Below are 18,720 nucleotides of genomic sequence, written 5' to 3' on the forward strand. Positions count from 1 at the left end.
ATGTAATCCAACTGAGTGAATTTAAGATGTTCCCAGAGCTTGTAAAAGACAAGCAGGCTTTGCCCTGCAAGGACCTAAGCATCTGGGGTGTTCGCAAGGAGAAGAGTGGGATGAATTGGCTTGATAATGGACCAAGCTGTGTTGGTTTCTAACTGTCAACATTGATGGAAGCTGTCAGTGAAAACTCATTGTGTGCACATGCAGGTTTGTCTCTCCTTGTCTTTATTTTCCCATTTTTTCTAGGTTTTTGTTGTTGTTGTTGTTATCTGTTTTGTTTGTGTGTGTGTGTGTGTGTGGCCTGTAGTATGTCCTGCCTGCATTTGGGTGTATAGACTATGAGCACTCTTATTCACACGCAAAGGCCAGAACAAGACATTAGCTGTCTGCCTTTTTCCTCTGTTGCTCTCCACACTATTGCCTTGAGGCAGGGTCTCTCACTGAATGGGAAGCTTGTCATTTTGGCTAGGTTGGCTGGCCAGTGAGCTTCTAGGATCTCCTTGTCTCTGTCCTACCATGCTGGGATTACAGGCAGCTATGACTTGCTTTTATGTGGATGCTGGAGACTTGAACTCAAGTACTCTTGCTTGCAAAGCAAGTAACCATACCTAACACCTACCCAGGCACCACCTCCATGTGAGATATAGACTTCTTACTTGGTTTGCTTTCTCTTCTAGGCAAGTGAAATCTAACAACTCCAGACAGATGCCAATCTTGTAGTACGCTATCCCATCCTGGCTAAATTCTATATATTTTGTGTGTGTGTATAAGCATTTGAAGCCAGAGGTCAATCTCAGGCACCATTCCTCAGGTGCTATCAACCCTCCAATCTCTGCCTACCCAGCCCTGGGACTATAGATGTGCATCACCATTCCTTTATTTTTTTAACATCAAACCCTCATGTTCGCATGGCCCATGGCTCTCTCCTCAGATCCTTGACTAACTTTCATTTGAGGCTAGGGTTTCTCCCAATTGGACTGTAAGAAAAAAAAAAAAAGTGTTTGGCTTATATACCACAGCTCTCCATTGCTCCATCCATAGCAGGCATCACAGAGAAATCTTTGCCTCCTTTTCTGTGGAGCTATGAGTGGTCTCAAGATTTGTCTCAGTTCAGGGAGCCTCCTCTACCCAATCCAAATGGACTCTGAGACTCTCCTGTCATTCCTGCAAGCCATGATTCTGGACCTGTACCGTATACATAAATGTACACCATATGCATTATGTAGGCCACTGTGCCTGCTGCCATCGCCCCAAATAAGTGTGTGGAGGCTCTTCAGCCAATTTCGATAAGCTGCCTATAAAGGATCATCATTAGGATTACAGTTGACAAGGAGTGGGATGGTAAGATGGTTCAACAGTTAAAGGTGCTTGCTGCTAAGCCTGATGACCCGAGGTTGGGTTCCTGGGGTCCCACATGGTGGAAGGAGAAAACCAACTCCTCCAAGTGGTCCTCTGACCTCCACATGTGTGTGATAGCAACGCTCCTCAGAATAAATAAATGAGTGGATAAAAGTAATTAAAATTTTTCTCAGAGTATTATAGACTCATTTTTTTAAAAAGTAGGGAGTCAAATCACCCCACAAATCTTTCAGGAGGATTGGTAGCTAACTGCATGGGAGACACAGATGGGAATGACCTCAAAGTGACCCAGGGGACAATTATGGCTCATTAGACATGAAAACTAGGCTGGACCTACAAGTGGAGTTTCTTCACAGACCCCAGGCAGTCCTGGCTCAGCAGTGACTCATTCTTCCTACCAGCTGATGAAGGCCTGCTTCTCAGAAGTCTCCAGAAGAATAATATCAATGTGTGGCTCCATCTGAGAAGTGTTTTGTTTTTTTTTTTTTCCATAATGTCCCAGGATTGACAAATCTCTCTTGGACTGGGTTCAGCTGTCAAGGCTGACCTATGGCAGACCAGTGCTCGCCCAAAGGAACTCCACTTCGCTTTGAAGGAATCTTTGGCCCAGATGAGAGCAGAAGGAGGACCCTGATGGCACCAGGCTCCTGGCCTTGGGCATCTCGTGGCTGTGAGTTCTTCTTCCACCAATCCCAGTGTTCAAGGGGATGAAGCTAGAGCCCCCACAGAAGGAGGGAGGCTGGTACTCTACCCTGACAACACGGTCCATGAATCTCAGTGTGGCATCCAGCTTCTCATGGTTCAGAATCTCCTCAGACTCAGACACCTAGAAAGAGTCGATTGACCTCATTTGTCCATTACCGGGACACAGGCACTCACTCACGGCTCAGTGGTGAGCCTGGGATCGCTAGTGTCTTAAGAATAGGGCCGTGTGGAAGGACCAGCAAATGCTGCTCCCTCCTCAATGTGTGTCATCCCTCAATCTGAGCTCTGAGGTTTACTTTTCAACTCAGACACCCAGGTCCACTTTCGGCTGGAAAGGAATATCAAAACCAGTCAGGACTAGCTTAACCTATAGTGCCTTCTCTAGCAGAAGACTGACTCTAAGTTAGCAAACCCGGCACCTTGACGTTGTGCGCATTGACATACAGCCTCCACATGGTGGGCAACAATGCCAAGACAAGCTTTCTCCCCACAGGTCAGAAAACCAAGGGGCTGACTCTGAGCAGGCCTGAGGGTGATGGGAGTCTGCACCCAGAGCAGAACCTGGATAGCCTGAGGATGGTGGGAATCCTCACCCAGAGCAGAACCTGGACAGCATTCCATGGTGATGTTGCCCCTTGGCAGAGGATCCAGCTCCTCAATGGGGAGAGGGCCCCAGAGGGCTAGGTGACCTTCCTAGCAGTGTGTTTATTTGAAGGCAACAAGTTGTAGAGACAGGGGAAGAGAGGAGAAAGAAAATAGAAAATTCAAGAACAAAGACATCCACTTGGGTCTGCCAAAGCTTTGTAAAACTGTAAATGTCCAGGCACGTATAAACACATTGAGAAAAATGAAAGTGCAGGGAGTCAGAAGCCTGGAAACAGGTCTTTTATCTGTCTTATTGTGTAGGCCTGCTCACTGTTACTGGATCTAGTTGTTACATAATAAATACCCAAGAAATACCTGTGAACTGAATGCTTGACACGAGGAGATCATGCGGACCGGGACTATCAGGGAAGGTGTCATAGACTAAAAGGATTTGTGGGGGATGGGCAGGAGGTGGATAACTGGAGGGTGGATGTAATCCAGGAAAACCTTGACTTCAACAGAGATCCCCTTGGGAGGGTGAATTTGTGGTGTTGGGAGATGGATGGGTCAGAATAGGTTAGGCTGTACTGCAGTCTATTTCCCTGGAAGTTCAGTGACTCTGTCCTGAACACAAGCTGTTATGGAGGGCCAAGCACAGAAAAAAAAAATGCAATTCTGTCATGGGGGGCGGGGCGGGCTTGTGGATGGAGCTGGAAGGCACTCTGATGGGGAAAGATGAACATCCCTGTTCTCTTGGTCATGTGTGGAAACTGAAAACGTGATGCCTTAGAAGAGAAGGATGCTGATCACTAGCGGGAAGAAAGGATACAGGGAAATGGGGTGACAAGTATCAACATCCAGGTGGATGGAGGAATGGATTTGTGAGCAGTAGAGAAGAAGGGGGAGTTCATGGCAACTTATTAGCTATTTTAGAAAGAACCAGGAGATCCCCAACAGGAAAAACGGTCAATGTCTAGGGAGACACCCTGCTAATGAATAGATTGGCTGGTCTTTGAAGCTTATATATTTTTTAACTTCTATGTTGTACTATACAGGCACATCTGGTTATTAGGCACCAACTAAAAATACATGAATAAGCTGGGCCCAGTGGTACCCACCTACAGTGCCAGCATTTGGTAGGTCGAGACAGGAGGATTAGGAGTTCAGTGCCAGCCTTGGCTACATAGAGCAAGTCTGAAGCCAGCCTAGGATCTTGCCTCATAGATAGATAGATAGATAGATAGATAGATAGATAGATAGATAGATAGATAGATAGATAGATAGATAGATAGATAGATAGATAGATAGATAATTTTAATATACAATTTTCCTAATAAATCATACAGTGGCCAACAGGTCTCCAGAAAGGTACTCAACGCCTCTAATTAATACTATGAAAACACCAGTCAAATCCTCAGTGATTTATCATCCAGATGTGTCAGAACAGCTGTCACCAAAAGGCTGACAACTATTAATGAGAACACAGAGGGAAATCAATGAACCCTCCAAATCCTCATGAGGATGGAAATTGGTGAGGCCATTTTGGAAAAAGGTAGGTTTATCTGGAAATCCACTTTGGGGTGTAGATCATACAAAGGAATTGAAATCAAGACTCCAGGAGATGTCTGCATTTGTCCTCATGGTGGTGACCAGCACAGCTAACACATTCATCAGCAGATGAGTGGACCAGGAAGATGTGCCAGACAGGTAAGAAAATGGTATTTCACAGAAAAGGAAGACATCACGCTAAGCAAAATAAGTCAGATGTGAAGGACAAACCTCACCTGATCCCCTCTAGGAGGGACCAGAGTCACTAGACCTACAGAAACCAGTTGTAGACTTATCATGCACACAGCTGGCATACCATCACACTCCATTGTATTCTTTATTTTCAAATTATATGGGTGTTTGCCTTCATGTATGCGTTCAGCGTCTACAGAGGCCAGGAACATTGGATTCCTCTGGAACTGGAGTTGCAGACAGTTGTGATCCACCATGTGGGTGCTGAGAACTGAACCCAGGTCCTCTGGAAGAGCAGCCAGTGCTCATAACCACTGAGCCACCTCTCCAATCCAGTGCTGCCTTTTTTTAAAAAGACAATAGACTATTAATTGCATAAGAAAAACAGGTAAAGTCCAAGGAGTCATCCTCAGAGTCACAGGACTCCCTGAGATGGGGTTAGTCCGAGGCTCCCTGCACTGAACATCAAAGGACAATAAAGATCCTTTTCTATGTCTTCAACCTTTATCTAAAACATGCTGGGGGGAGCACACACAAGGGAAGCTCAGAGAACAATAGAACTCTTTTCCACCTTAGTCCATCATCTACCAGCCTCCTCCTTCCCAACCAGGCAAAATTTTATTATCTATCTATCTATCTATCTATCTATCAATCTATCTATCTATCCATCCATCCATATCTATCTATCTATCTATCTATCTATCTATCTATCTATCTATCCATCCATCCATATCTATCTATCTATCTATCAATCTATCTATCTATCCATCCATCCATATCTATCTATCTATCTATCTATCTATCTATCTATCTATCATCCATCCATATCTATCTATCTATCTATCTATCTATCTATCTATCTATCTATCTATCTATCTATCCATCCATATCTATCTATCTATCTATCTATCTATCCATCCATATCTATCTATCTATCTATCTATCTATCTATCTATCAATCTATCTATCTATCCATCCATCCATATCTATCTATCTATCTATCTATCTATCTATCCATCCATCCATATCTATCTATCTATCTATCAATCTATCTATCTATCAATCTATCTATCTATCCATCCATCCATATCTATCTATCTATCATCTATCATCTGTCATCCATCTGTCTATTTATTTATTGGACTTTTGAAGAACATTGCTACAGAACTCAGGTTATGCTGTCATTCATTATCTAGAGTACACTGGTCTTGAACAGGTGACAATGCCCCTGTTTCAGCCTCCCAGTTGCTGGGATTATAGTCATGTATCATCATACTCATCTCTTTATTCATCCGTTTTTGAGACAGAATCTCAGTGTGTTGCCCAAGCTTTCCTTAAACTTGCTGTGTAGCCCAGGCTGGTCTCAGATTTGTAACCCTCCTGCTTCAGCCTCTTGAGTAGTAGAGTTTGTGGTGTATATTAGCATGTATAGCTAAAACACTATTATTCTTTTTATTAAGTGTTTGTTAATTTTTTTTATTTTATGTGTATGTGTAACATGTGTGTGCAGGTGACGTTGGGAACGAGAAGAGGGCATTGGGTCTCCCTGGAACTGAGCTGGAGTTACAGGCAGTTGTGAACCAGCAGGTGGGATGCTGCAAACTTGACTTGGGCCCTCTGCCAGAGTGTCAATGGCTGAGCCAGCTCTGCAATACCCCAAACCATATTATCCTTAACACACCAGTCAACTGAGAACTCTGAGAGCAAGCCCCTAACAGTTAATCACCAATGAAATGAAAATGGACTCAAATAGTCAGAAAGGCATGAGATATGGTAAGAATATTTAGGAACTAAGATGAAATAAGCAAACATTGCCTCACAAATTAGAGCTGAGGATGATGGGTAGTCCCAGATCTCCCAGGGTTTGTGGTGTGTCATGTACAGTGTTTTCCCAATGTCTCAGCTGTGACTTCTGCACTAGATTCTGACAGTTTTCTCTCTGCTAAAATGTTGGGGTACCCTCTATTTGAATTTGGGGGGGGTTCTTCTGAGAGTTGTGGATCTCAAATCCAGTTACCACTGCAACAGAGCCAGCACCTAGGCTCCAGACACCCTCTGAACCAGCTGCATGGGTACAATCTAGGAAATGGTTAAAAATAAAAATTGCTAAGATCTGCTGATGTGGGAACCCAAAGCAGGGTCCAGGGGAGAATGTTAGAAGTGTGTGTTTTCTGGAGGATTCTGGGAACTACTGTGGTAAGTAGGACCTTGTTTCTCCAGCGTGGGCACCTGGGAGTGGATAAGAGCTACAGAATCTAAGAGCATCCCTTCTCCAGCTGCAGCACCAGGGTCTTCTCCACAGCATCCTCAACCATCCTCAAGTTCATGTGCTGAAGAACACCGACCCAGCCTAGGTCTTAAGGTATACCTGAGCACAAGATTCAGGACACTTTCACGGCCAGGACTCTCTTCCAGGGATTCCAGCTCAATTGGTCAGGGGCCTGGTTCAGAAACTGCGATTTCAAAAGATTTCTCCAATGGAGTCTAAACATACAGTAAAACCTGGGGGAAAACCTGGGAATAGGGAGGTGGCATCTGAGCTCATCCCTGGCCCTCGAGGTTGGGCGCTTCCTGGAGAGCAAGAGAAAAGCTGCCAGGGTGTTTGGGGAGCAGCTACTGTCTCTACCTGTCTTCTGTCAAAAAGGGAGGCCACCCAAATCAAAGACTGTCAGTCCACCCTCCTGTCAACACACACACACGCACACACACACACACACACACACACACACACACACACACACACACACACTGCTCAAGGCCCTGGGTTCAGAGGGAGGGCAGGTCTAGGGAGAGGTTTTATTACCATAAAGCCCGCATTCTCTGAGCTGGGCGTTAATTAATTTCAAAGTAGGCTGAGTGATGGGGGAGGGCTGGTATTGCCAAGTGGGTAATAAAAAATCTTTTCAAAAAGTCCCGCTCGCTACCTGGAATGTCTCCACCCGGACCCACCCACCACAGCATGGTTAGCGAGAAAGGCCAGCCAGCGAGCAAAGTGCCTTCGCCAGCACTGCCGGGCCAGTATATATGTCTGTGATATGTATGCTTACATGCGTATATGCTGACTGACCACACAGAAGACAATGCCTTCTCTTATGCTGGCAAAAGGAAGAGACTGGTAGTAGCTTGTAGATTGAATGGAAAGGTTCTGAGCAAGACCAGAAGGAAGATGGAGAGTCAAAAGGGGGATTGGGAAAGGTATAGGTGAAAACAAGGCAGAGGGAGAGGCCTCTAGAAAAAAGAAGGGCCAAGATTGTTAAGCATCAACCCATAGCCTCCAACATGAGCATTCTTACTGTGGTCCTCACTCTCCTCCTCATCTCCCTTCTGTGTTGCCTCTACCCTGCCCTATTATCTCCCCCTGTGATTGTGACCTTTCTCCAGCTCACTGGGTCACCTCTAAACATACTCAGAGTGACGAGCCACTCTTTGGAAATACACAGTCTCTGAGAGGGAGCCACCGGCAGGCCATGCCGCTCCACTCACACCGGCACGTGTGACCAACTTCTGAGTCACCTTGAATGAACTCAGCCACACTTCCTCTCTCCTCTTCCCCCATGGTGTTTGGGACCATCTCAGCTCTCACCAACTCAAATTTTCCAGGCAGCTCCCAGCCACCAGACCCAAGAATCAAGCATAGACTTGATGTTGAGAGAGACTGAGATCTGGGTTTGGGTTTCATTTTTCTCGTGTGATTTTTGTTCCTCTCTCAACTTGAAAAATGACTTTGACAGAAAATCAAATCAGTTCCTGAAGTCATGTGATGGCCTTGGGGTGCATGGAGGTTGGGAATCCTAGCATGCTATGGGAGGAAAAGGTCCCAAGTTCATTCTCAATGGGAAAGTCTGCATTTGGCTTCTTAGATTTAATAGATACTCACAATGTTGGGGGTCAGAGGCAGATAGATCTCTGAGTTTGAGGCCAGCTTGGTCTACATAGTGAGTTCCAGGCCAGCCAGGACTATATATAGTGACACCCTGGAGAGAGACAGTGGTAGGGGGCAGAGACTCGATTATTTGATGAAAGGATAAATGGAAAGGAAAATGTGGAAGGAAGAAGAGAAAAAGAGGGGAAGGAAGGAAGGAAGGAAGGAAGGAAGGAAGGAAGGAAGGAAGGAAGGAAGGATTGACGGCCTTGGTGAGTTGATAGGTGAATCCTTGAGCTGTAATACATAGTGTTAGAGTACAATCAAGCCAGATGGCCATGGGTAGGCACCTCCCTCCTATTTTCACGCATTTAGAAAGTTGGGATATAGATTGGACCCCCCCAAGTACTGCTTACTGTGAAGGACACTGCTGTCCTGCAGAAGCTCACTGGCCGCAGGAAGAGCCAGGACTGTGAAAGAGACAGGAAAACTGCCAACACCCCAGACTCTGAACAGCAACATTGGACAATTGGACATGTCAGTAAGAGCATCCAAAACTGGATGAGAGCTCAGAAGCGGAGGTGACATTGTCTGGGTGTTGATTTCCTGATTGGGATGGTTACACTGTGACAGCGGAGGCCAAGTCCTTCGAGAATCTTTGGAGCAGTTGCAACAAGGCTAAAAATGAACTTATTTGTGGATTTCAGATAGAGTCTCAGGCATCCCAGGCTAGCCTTGAACGCCTCAACTTCCTGCCTTCACCTCCCAAGCACTGGGGTGACACATAGGCACCACCATACCTAGCTTGCAAGATAAACCAACTCAATATTAAGCCTAAACGTGAATGGACATTCTTCCCTACTGCTCACAATCCAAGAATTGGATTTCTCTCCAGCAGCCTCAAATTTTTCCTATAAAAATGCTCTCACCTGGAGAGGCTGAGGCAAGTGGATCATGAGTTCGAGGCTAGCCTGGACTATATAGTGAGACAAGAGAGGGAGAGAGAGAGAGAGAGAGAGCTATGTATTGAGCTATTCACTCTACGTTGCTGAGCTACACTCCCAAAGAAGGCATTTAGTGGTGGGTGTTGAACCTGGTGGCAGATGGGCAGTAACAGAGAACACTATGAGTTCTTAGATCCTAGGATGTTCTGAGCTGTTACATCCCAAGCCAGCCACAGAGTTCCTTCCCATGACTTTCCCCCTGCAGCAGAGCAAGGACCTCAGGCCTGTTTCTAAAACAGTAGCTCACTGTGACCCACACCTGCCAAAGTGCATGATTCTATGAAAGATGTACTTTGAAAAAGAAAGAAAAAAAAAAGTACTCCACCAGAGGAAACGTCCTGGATGCCCGGTTCTCAGGGTCAGTCTGTGAGGAAGTCTTTTGGGAAGAAATAGACGATCAGATGCTGGAAAACCCAAGACTTTCACTTGAGTCAGGGAGAGGGATTTATTAGATCCCTGGATTAAGATTCCTTCGTTTAAAACACAGTTCACAAGCACTTAATGGGTTTTTCCCACCCGTTAAGAGCCAATTGAGGGCACAGTGTTCTATTTTAATAGGAGCTGTAACTCCATTTCATTTATAGACTAAACTGACAGAAAAAAAAAATCACCACCAGGGCAGTTCTCGCCAGAGAAAACACGACTTTATGTAATTGCTCAGGCTGTGGACTTGAAATAAAGGCTTGTCTGTACCCTGGATGATCTCTTCTCCTCTTTCTGTTTTTGGCATGAGGGTTGATTGGAAGGGAAACTTCTGCGGTCAGTACCCTATGAAGTTAACACTTCCGGGGCAGGACCCCTGTTCTAGGCAAACACCCTGAAACAGGGTTACAGGACAGCCTATTGCCTTGTGGAGGCGCTGCGGCAGGAGACTCCTGTGGAGCCTCGATGCCAGCTGAGATACAAGGCAGTCACCATGAGGCAGAGGATGTCAGGATGGGGCAGGGCCAAGAGGCACAATGAGACCTATTTCCCACCCAAGTAACACTGGCCCAGTTTGAGATTTGTGGAGAACCGTTCAACTGTCACGAGAAAGAAACATTAAGAGAGAGAATCATCATTTCTCACAGAACGAGGCACATCTCCACTACAGGTGTGGGCATAAAGCAGACAGACCTAGGAAAAGGGATAATAAGGCCTCAAATGGGGAGTAGGGGCATCTGGAGGAGTCACAGGAGGAGTCAGGATGAATAGGAATAAAATGCATTGTTTGCATATATGAAATTCTCAAAAAGTTCATTCTAAATTCAACTTTAAATGCTTTAAAACATACAAGTATCCACCTTTATGACCGTTTCCTAAGGAAGTAACTAAATATTCCTAAAATGACCTATTTAATTGCAAAGATATTTATTGTCTAGCAGGGACCCAGACTTGGTAGATCCTGTGATCTGAGCACAACTGACTCCATGGTGGAAGTAACATTCAGGCCATAAAACTCAGCACGTAGACAGCATCACCTGCCAAAACTAAAATAAAGGCCTCATCCATCAAAGTTCCTAGTTCTGGGAAAGTCTCTAAATGAACTAATCCTGGTTTTTGGCTTCAATAGTTCCCACTTCTGGCTAACTGTTCTTGTTAACTGAAGTATGTCAACCCGGGACATGGTGTTTGTGCTTAAAACTCACCCTGAGAAAGTCTCAGGGCTACCCTGGGGTCCCAACACCCAGTGTGGGCACCAGCAGACTAAAAAAGGCTTTCCATTGGCTTAAACACGTGTCTGAATACTTTACTCTGGTGAACTCCCACCACCATGTTTGTGGTGATCTCTCTCAAGCCTGAACTATTGTAAGCTACTTACAACAGCTATTATATAGGAAATAAGAGAAATAAGAAGCAGGGCCTAGAGGCACTGGTTGTGGTTCCTACTCTGGAGGCTGAGGTAAGAGGACCCCAAATTCAAGGCTAGCCCAGGAATATTGGCAAGACTCCATTCAAAAGTAAAATTTTATGATATAGGACATTTGCCTGGAATGTGCATGACCCTAGTTTCAATACTGCAAATTACACACACACACACACACACACACACACACACACACATATATATACATACATCCACACACATATACATACATGCACACATACATACATATACTAGATATACACACACATACATGACATGCCTTTGCACTGTTTAATAAGAAATAAATATACAGTGTAAGGTGGGAATTTGTCCTCAGTAGATTAAATTAAAATGATGAGTCACAAACTATATGGGGGCTGGAGAGACAGCCATCTTTACAGCTAAGAACATGGATGTTCTTGCTGAGGATCTGAGCTTGGTTCTCAGCATCATGTCAAGCAGCAGCTCTCAGTTACAAGTAACTTCAGCTCCAGAGGATCCGTAGCCCTTCTCTGGCCTTCACTGGCGCCTTACACACTTGGTGTACGTGTATACATAAGACACCAGCACATGCACATAAGTAAACAGAACTCTTAAAAACAGATACAAACACCACAGACCATTCCCTTTTGTCTTTTGGTAAGGTGAGAAGGTGCGCGAGTGTGTCCACATGTGCGTATTAACAAACAATTAGACAAAAACATCCTAAACTTCCCAAAGCAATCAGGTGTGGATGACAGAATTACCAAAAAGTAACTGCAGTAGGTGCTTGGGTTTCTTTTCGGTATTATTTGTATTGTTAGACTCCACAGGACGTGTTATAATTCTTTTCATTAAACTTACTTTATTTTTAATTATGTGTATATGTGTGTCTGTGTGGGAGCACATGCATGTGTGTGTGCAGTACCCACATAGCCCAGAAGAGGGCATCAGATCCCCTGGAGTTAGCATTATAGGCAGTTGTGAATGACTCCATGTGGGTGCTGGGGACTGAACTCTGGTCCTCTGGAAGAGCAATGTACATTCTTAACCGCTGAATCTCTCCAGACCCCACGTTAGTCCTAAAATCAACTTGCAACAGTATTTTCAGAAAAGGAAAAGAAAGTGTGTCTTAGAGACCTCACCTTAGAAAAGAAATACATCCAATGTTTGGACACATTTTTTTGTTCATCTCAGCTCTGCCTTTTACCAGCTGTTGTTAACACTGAAAGCCACCAAGAGTCTCTCAGGTTTGTCTTCCAGGCTGTTGCATAACGACATCGTCGTATGATGTCATGTGTGAACTGGGTCTGGGCCTCCAGCCTGATACACACAAGATGTGCAAGTTAAAGACAAGAGCAGATGAATGTGCTGTGCCTCCAGCAAGTGCAACAGACCTCCACAGACCTGTGATCTAAACTTCTGACGACTGTCAAACATTAAGCAAAAGGAGTGCAGGGCCCCCTGCTTCATGTCCAGCCTGTGGTAGGCCCCAGAAGCACCCTGGGGTGCATGGCATCTCCTTCCAAAGCACTTGGCTTCCAGCCGGGAGCCTGGCTGCTGTGACCAGAGGCCAATCTCACTGAGCACACACTGTGTTCCAGGCAGCGCTTGGCTTTTAAGCATGATGGGCTAGCTCACGGCACCACTGCCCCTGTTGTAGGGAGACAGCGCTAATCTTTCTTATAGGTAAAGGAACCAACCACACGGCAAAAACATTATATAGCTTGGCCAGAGTTATCAAACTAGGTAGGGATGTCTGAGATCTTAACCACTGATGGTTAACAGTGAGGTCAAAAGGGGAACGATAGCCTCCAAATCTTACAAAGAATGATCGGTGTTCCAGCCTGAGTGACCGTCACCGTGCCCTGTGCTATTCATCCTCACGATGCGGCTGGCCCTCCCTTGAGGCTTCTGCCACAGCAAGTCCCGGCTGAGCTCTAAGGATGCACATCCTGTCAGTGCCACTAGGCTGGTGGTTCATTTTGTTAATTGTTCTGCCAGGCTTCTGTGCTGCAGGGTGAGACCAGCCCGTCCATCAGACACCAACCACTGTGTAAGTACGCGATGCCCTCTGTTTTTATGGGGACAGCACACCACTCCAATTTAACCGGTGCCAGATCAGAAGAACAGTTTTCAAGAAATGTAGTTTCAAAATGCTTATGAATACAGAGTCATTGTTCTCTGATCTAAAGTACAGTGTTTGATGAATCCTTTCAGCAGTCAACGGATGAAAAGAAAGGGAATTTCTTCCTTCCACGTCACAGCAGACCCAATTCATCACCTGCCTTACTTCCTGCAGATCCTCTACTGGCCCCAATCATTTAATTCTCCAAACACCCAGGGATGTCCCACCTCCAGATGCCCCCAGAAGCATCATGGTACTTCTCTGTCTTTGCTTCAAAATTCTGCCTTAGTGAAACTCACTTTTGGTACTGGCTGTCTTTGGGGACTTTTGCAATTTAGGGTCTTATACAGAAGTCTACTATCCAGTCATACTCCTGGAGGCTTTATAAGATCATACACTTGCCTAAACTCATCAAATCATACACATTCAGTATGGCAAGGTTTGTCCATTTGCTTTCCTATATCAGCCCAGACCTCAAAGGAGCTCATAATAAACAGTGGAATTTGGAAAGACTATCCAAATAGAAAAATAAATACCCAGAAAGTCTCAGTTCTTATTAATTTAGTCATTACTGTGGCTAAAATCACTCTTAGACAGGAATCTGGGTTCTATATTTATTCACTTTTAATCAGTTGATTTTGTCAGTGATTCTGCCTTAATTACTTAGCCCAGAAGTAAGAACATCGCATTGGCTAAGGGCAATTGCTGCTGCTGCTGCTGTATTTGAGGTGATGTAAGACAGGTGTAAAGCCTCCCACATCTCAGACTTAAACACTGAGAAATCTGCGGACATATTGTTACTAATCACATAATCTTGAATTTTGGTAGAGAAGGATGCTGATCTCAGTGGCTTGGTGTGTGTGTGTGTGTGTGTGTGTGTATAGCATTTGCAAAATAGGTTATGCATTTCCCACTCTTGTTGGCAGTGCATGCGTATACTGCTTCCAAATATCCGTGAGAAGAGGGCCCCTAATTTAGGGTGACCTTCCCTGAGCATGTTCCCAATCTAGATAATTTGGAGTTGGATGCCAAGGTTTCTTTTGAGTCGACTTCTGCTGACCAAAGCGGGCTGAAGACCACCACCAAGACAGACAGACTCCATGATTTAAAACAACAACAAAACAGTAACAATGCTTCCTCTGGTGGGACTCAATCAACCTATTTTCAAGTTTAATGAGGGAAAACAGGCTATAAATGGTTTCAATTTTTCCCCTGAGTTTTTTCCCCTCCGTCACTGCACTAAACACTGATCTTGTAGATTTTAGGTTTATTGGAGACTGAGAATCCTTTCCCCCCAATTCAGTGTCACCATCCTCAGGAAAAACCCTAGTCCACTCTCACCTGCTGAGGGATCCAAGGATGGTCTGAAAAATAAAACAGAGCTGTCTGTCATCCATCACATCTATTTCAAAGACTATAGGTGTTCCTGGTTCCCATATGTCTCAGGGTGCACTGTTATTAAACGCCACGCAGAGAGTCACATAAATCAGTGGTTTTCAACCCTTGGTTACCTCCAAACCTCCTGGGAGCTTTTATAAAAATCTAGATTCCCAGGCCATGTGCCTGGTCTACTGCATTAGAACCTGGGAGGAAGTTCCTGCTTGGTTAAGGACCATGACACACGGCCGACTTTCTCAGCCTTTATCCTGAAGTCCATCATGGTCAACATCACCAGGTGGGCATCTCCACCAATGAGGCAGGAAACCTGGTGACCCTCCACTGAACTACCAGCAGGGAGGGTTGTGGAGGAGCCACGGTCTTCAGGCATGGGCATTTCAAGGTCAGCATGTTCTACTGAATGTGAGAATGGCTTCTTCACACTCTGTCGCCTGCTCCCAAAGATGGCTGGTACTCTGAGGAGCTTATATCCGGGAGCAGCATCTCCCAAACGCACTCATCCCTGAGGAGTGCGCCTTTCTGGAGACTGGAGTTCTGAAGTCAAGATCAGGGCATCAGTGTTTTCATGTGTTCATGTGTACATGTGTGCTTGTGTATTTAATAGCCTGTTCAATGGGTGTCTTAGTTAGGGTTACTATTGCTGTGATGAAATACCATGACCAAAACAACTTGGGGAGGAAAGGGTTTATTCAGCTTACACTTCCACATCACAGTTCATCATCATCCAAAGAAGTCAGGGCAGAACTCAAGCAGGGGCATGGGGCAGTTGGTTCTGCTTACTGGTTTGCTGATCATGGCTTGCTCAGCCTGTTTTCTTATAGAGCCCAGGTCCACCATGGGCTGGGCCCTCCCCCATCAATCACTAACTAAGAAAATACCCTACAGACCTGCCTACAGCCTGATCTTATGGAGACATTTTCTCAACTGAGGTCTCCTCCTCTCTGATGACTTTAGCTTGTGTCAAGTGGACATAAAACTAGCCAGTATAGTGGGTGAATATGCACATGTGTGTATCTCTGCATGGAGGTCAAAGACTAACCTCAGGCACCTTCCTTAATCCTTCCCCACTGTGTTTCTTGAGGCAGGGTCTCTCTCATTGAACCCGAAGCTCCCAGGTCCTTCTACTGTATGTGGCTCTTTACAGGGATGCTAGAGACCCAAACTTGAGCTCTCACACTGTGCAGCAAGCTCTTGGCCTATAGAACCATTGCCCAAGCCCAAGTTCAGGATTCTAAGAGCCACCAGGTACTTGAACCCTGAAGCATCCATCCTGTAGTTGAGAAAGCTGCAGACTCAGCATCCTCTGCCTGGATTGGGGATGGCATCTTTCCCGGGTGACCATCCTTATCAGTATCTGAAAAATATACCTTAACAGATGGATGGACAATGTGGCTGCCTTATAGGAGGCTCCATGACCCCCCTGATGTGTACATCTTAGGAGCAAGCAGAGGAAGAGAGGAAGCAAGGCAGAGCATGGGGATCCAGGTTGGCCAAGGGATTTAACAGCCTGATGGTAATCAGAGAACTTGAGCATAATTGCTCGTGTTGTCTCTGAAAGCGTCCCAGCCAGGCTGGTGGTCTGACGTCCTAATTAGTTAATGGGCGCAGGAGGGTTTTACATGTTTAGAAATGAAGGCTTATTGGATCAGCACTCAAAGAGACTCACGTGTTTCGGGTAAATTGACATTTCCCTCTAAGACAAGGAGCCTCCAACTTGAACCTGCGTCAGATCCCCTGGGGGGCTGATTAAAACACGGCTCACTGGACCCCACTCCCCAAGTGTCTGATACAGCAGGTCTGGAGTGGGGACCGAGCATCACCATTGTAACAAATATTTGTTTTGAGTGACGCTGCTGCTGGTGGTGGTGGTCGAGGGACCCAAGACTGATGGTGAATATTCTAGAAGGAGACTAGCATGAGAAGAAGGAAATGGAACAGACATGGATGGAAGAAAAGCAAAGGGGTCCAAAGGAAAGGAATTATTAAATGAGACATGGAAAGAAAGGATGGCAAGAGGACAAGAATGGATGGGGGTGGGGGGTTAGGGAAGAGGAGCAAGGAGGGGAGTTGATGCATAAGCTTGAATGCCTGTGCTCTTGTTGCAAAGAGAAGAAAAACAGGGTGAGGATGAGCATCCAGTGAGGGCTGGCCAGGAAGTGTTGACAAGGGATGATGGTGAACCTCACACACCTGTCACACACATACACACCACCCCGCCCCTGCCCGCATGCACGATGCATGTGAAGTTTAATTTCCCATGCATAGCTGGATGTGCCAATCTTTGGGGTTCTGGCCTCTGCTGTTCACCCCCTTCATTCCTGACTCCCCACTCCCTTCATTTTTCTCTGTAGCTTGTTAGCAGTACCTGGCTTGCTTTTTTTGCCGAGGAACCCAAAGCACCCCAATGTGTCAGGATGCCTTTGATTTTCAACTCTCATCTTTAAATTGTCTGATGAAAAGTAATGACATGCCAGGCACAAACTATGGAATGTTTAACGTTTATTTGGGGTGTGTGTGTGTGTGTGTGTGTGTGTGTGTGTGTGTGTGCATGGTACTGTGCACCTGTGGAGGTCAGAGGGCAACTTGTGGTTCTCAGTTTGGTGGCAAGCAACTTTACCTGCTGAGCCATCTTGCAGACCCAAACACTATAGACTTTTGTAGATTTATTCTTACATAAAAATCTATTTTAGTTCCAATTGCTCCCAAAGCCAGGCTGCCTCTCAGGGTTTTTCGCAGTACAGTGTATGGCTTTCCAGGCGTCTAGAATTCTTATTTTCATTCATGCATACATATTCACCACTGATCATTCAAAACCAAAACAAGATTGTGTGATCCTTAGTATATTAGGACATGGTTCATTAATCAGGTATTATTTGCAATCTCTGTGTGGGGTGGGACTTGGGCCTGTTCTTGTGCCTGACGGTCCAGTATTCCACTTCTGACAGCATAGGAATCTGAGCTCAGTGGTCAATAATGGATAAGTGATCTTGTAGCCCATGATTTCCCCCAGTTAGAAACAGCAAGGCTCAAACCATCCCTGCCCACGTGCTCTTCTGGATGAGCTTACTTTGAAAAGATGGACGACACCAGACACAGACAGAAAAGGCCCCAGCTACTTTACCCTTGACAACGCTCTCCTGTCCTGTCGCATAACTTTTCTACGCTAGAGAAGGAAATGGACTTGTTTTCCTGGCTGCTTTCTGCTTTTTATCTTGTTTTGGAGGTGGGCATGGGACCCAGGGCCTTCCCCTGAGCAACATCCCAGCTACCAATATTTCCTTTTTACCTGGTCCTAGGGATGGTGCTAATAATTGAAAATAACCCCCCACCCCGCCGCTGTCCATGTTTTGGGGAAGATTGTCCTCAAAGCCAATCAGAACATCAAGAAGGGAATTTGAAAACACCACACTTTCCCAGGCTAACAGGAACTGCATCTGAACTTGGTTGCCCTGCTCTCTTTGCTCTCTGGTGCACACACGGAGCTGTTTTCTGTGGGGCTGTGAGGCCCCCCACCCAGCTCATGTGACTTCGGCGCACACCACACGGCTCCCTATGACTCAGTCCCACACTCATCCCCAAGTCATTCGAAAATGGAAAGCCTGAGTAAAGCCGGGCAAGCAGCCAGAGAGGGACAGAACATGCCCAGAAAATCAGGGATTCCCTTTTCTGCCAGGGAGGCACGGGTGGAGACAGCCGATTCTTCACGGTTGGGGTGGAGGACTTTCAGAGAGTTGGCTGTTGGGGAAGTGGGGGGTTGGGGGGTGGTCCCTGTGCATGGCAGACATTGGGAACCAACTCATCCTCAATCTAGCAAAGGAAATAACAGCTGAACTACACCACGGGACAGTGGCAGAATCTCTTCCCAAGACTCCTTGAGGACCTTGTCAGGGTTTGCATGAGAAATGTCCCCTAGGGGTTCATGTGTTTGAAGACTGGGTCCCCAGCAGGTAGTGTTGTTTGGGGGGAGGTGGCAGAACCTAGCTGGTGGCATACAGGTACAAGGATGGGTCTACAGGATTAAAGCCCAGCTCTGCCTTCCTGCCCAGCTCTCACCAATTACATTGCCCACCAGCTACTGTCCTGTTACCAGCCAGGTCTCTCACTCCCATAGGCAAGG

This window comes from Onychomys torridus, chromosome 22, assembly GCF_903995425.1.
Source record: "Onychomys torridus chromosome 22, mOncTor1.1, whole genome shotgun sequence".
NCBI lineage: Eukaryota > Metazoa > Chordata > Mammalia > Rodentia > Cricetidae > Onychomys > Onychomys torridus.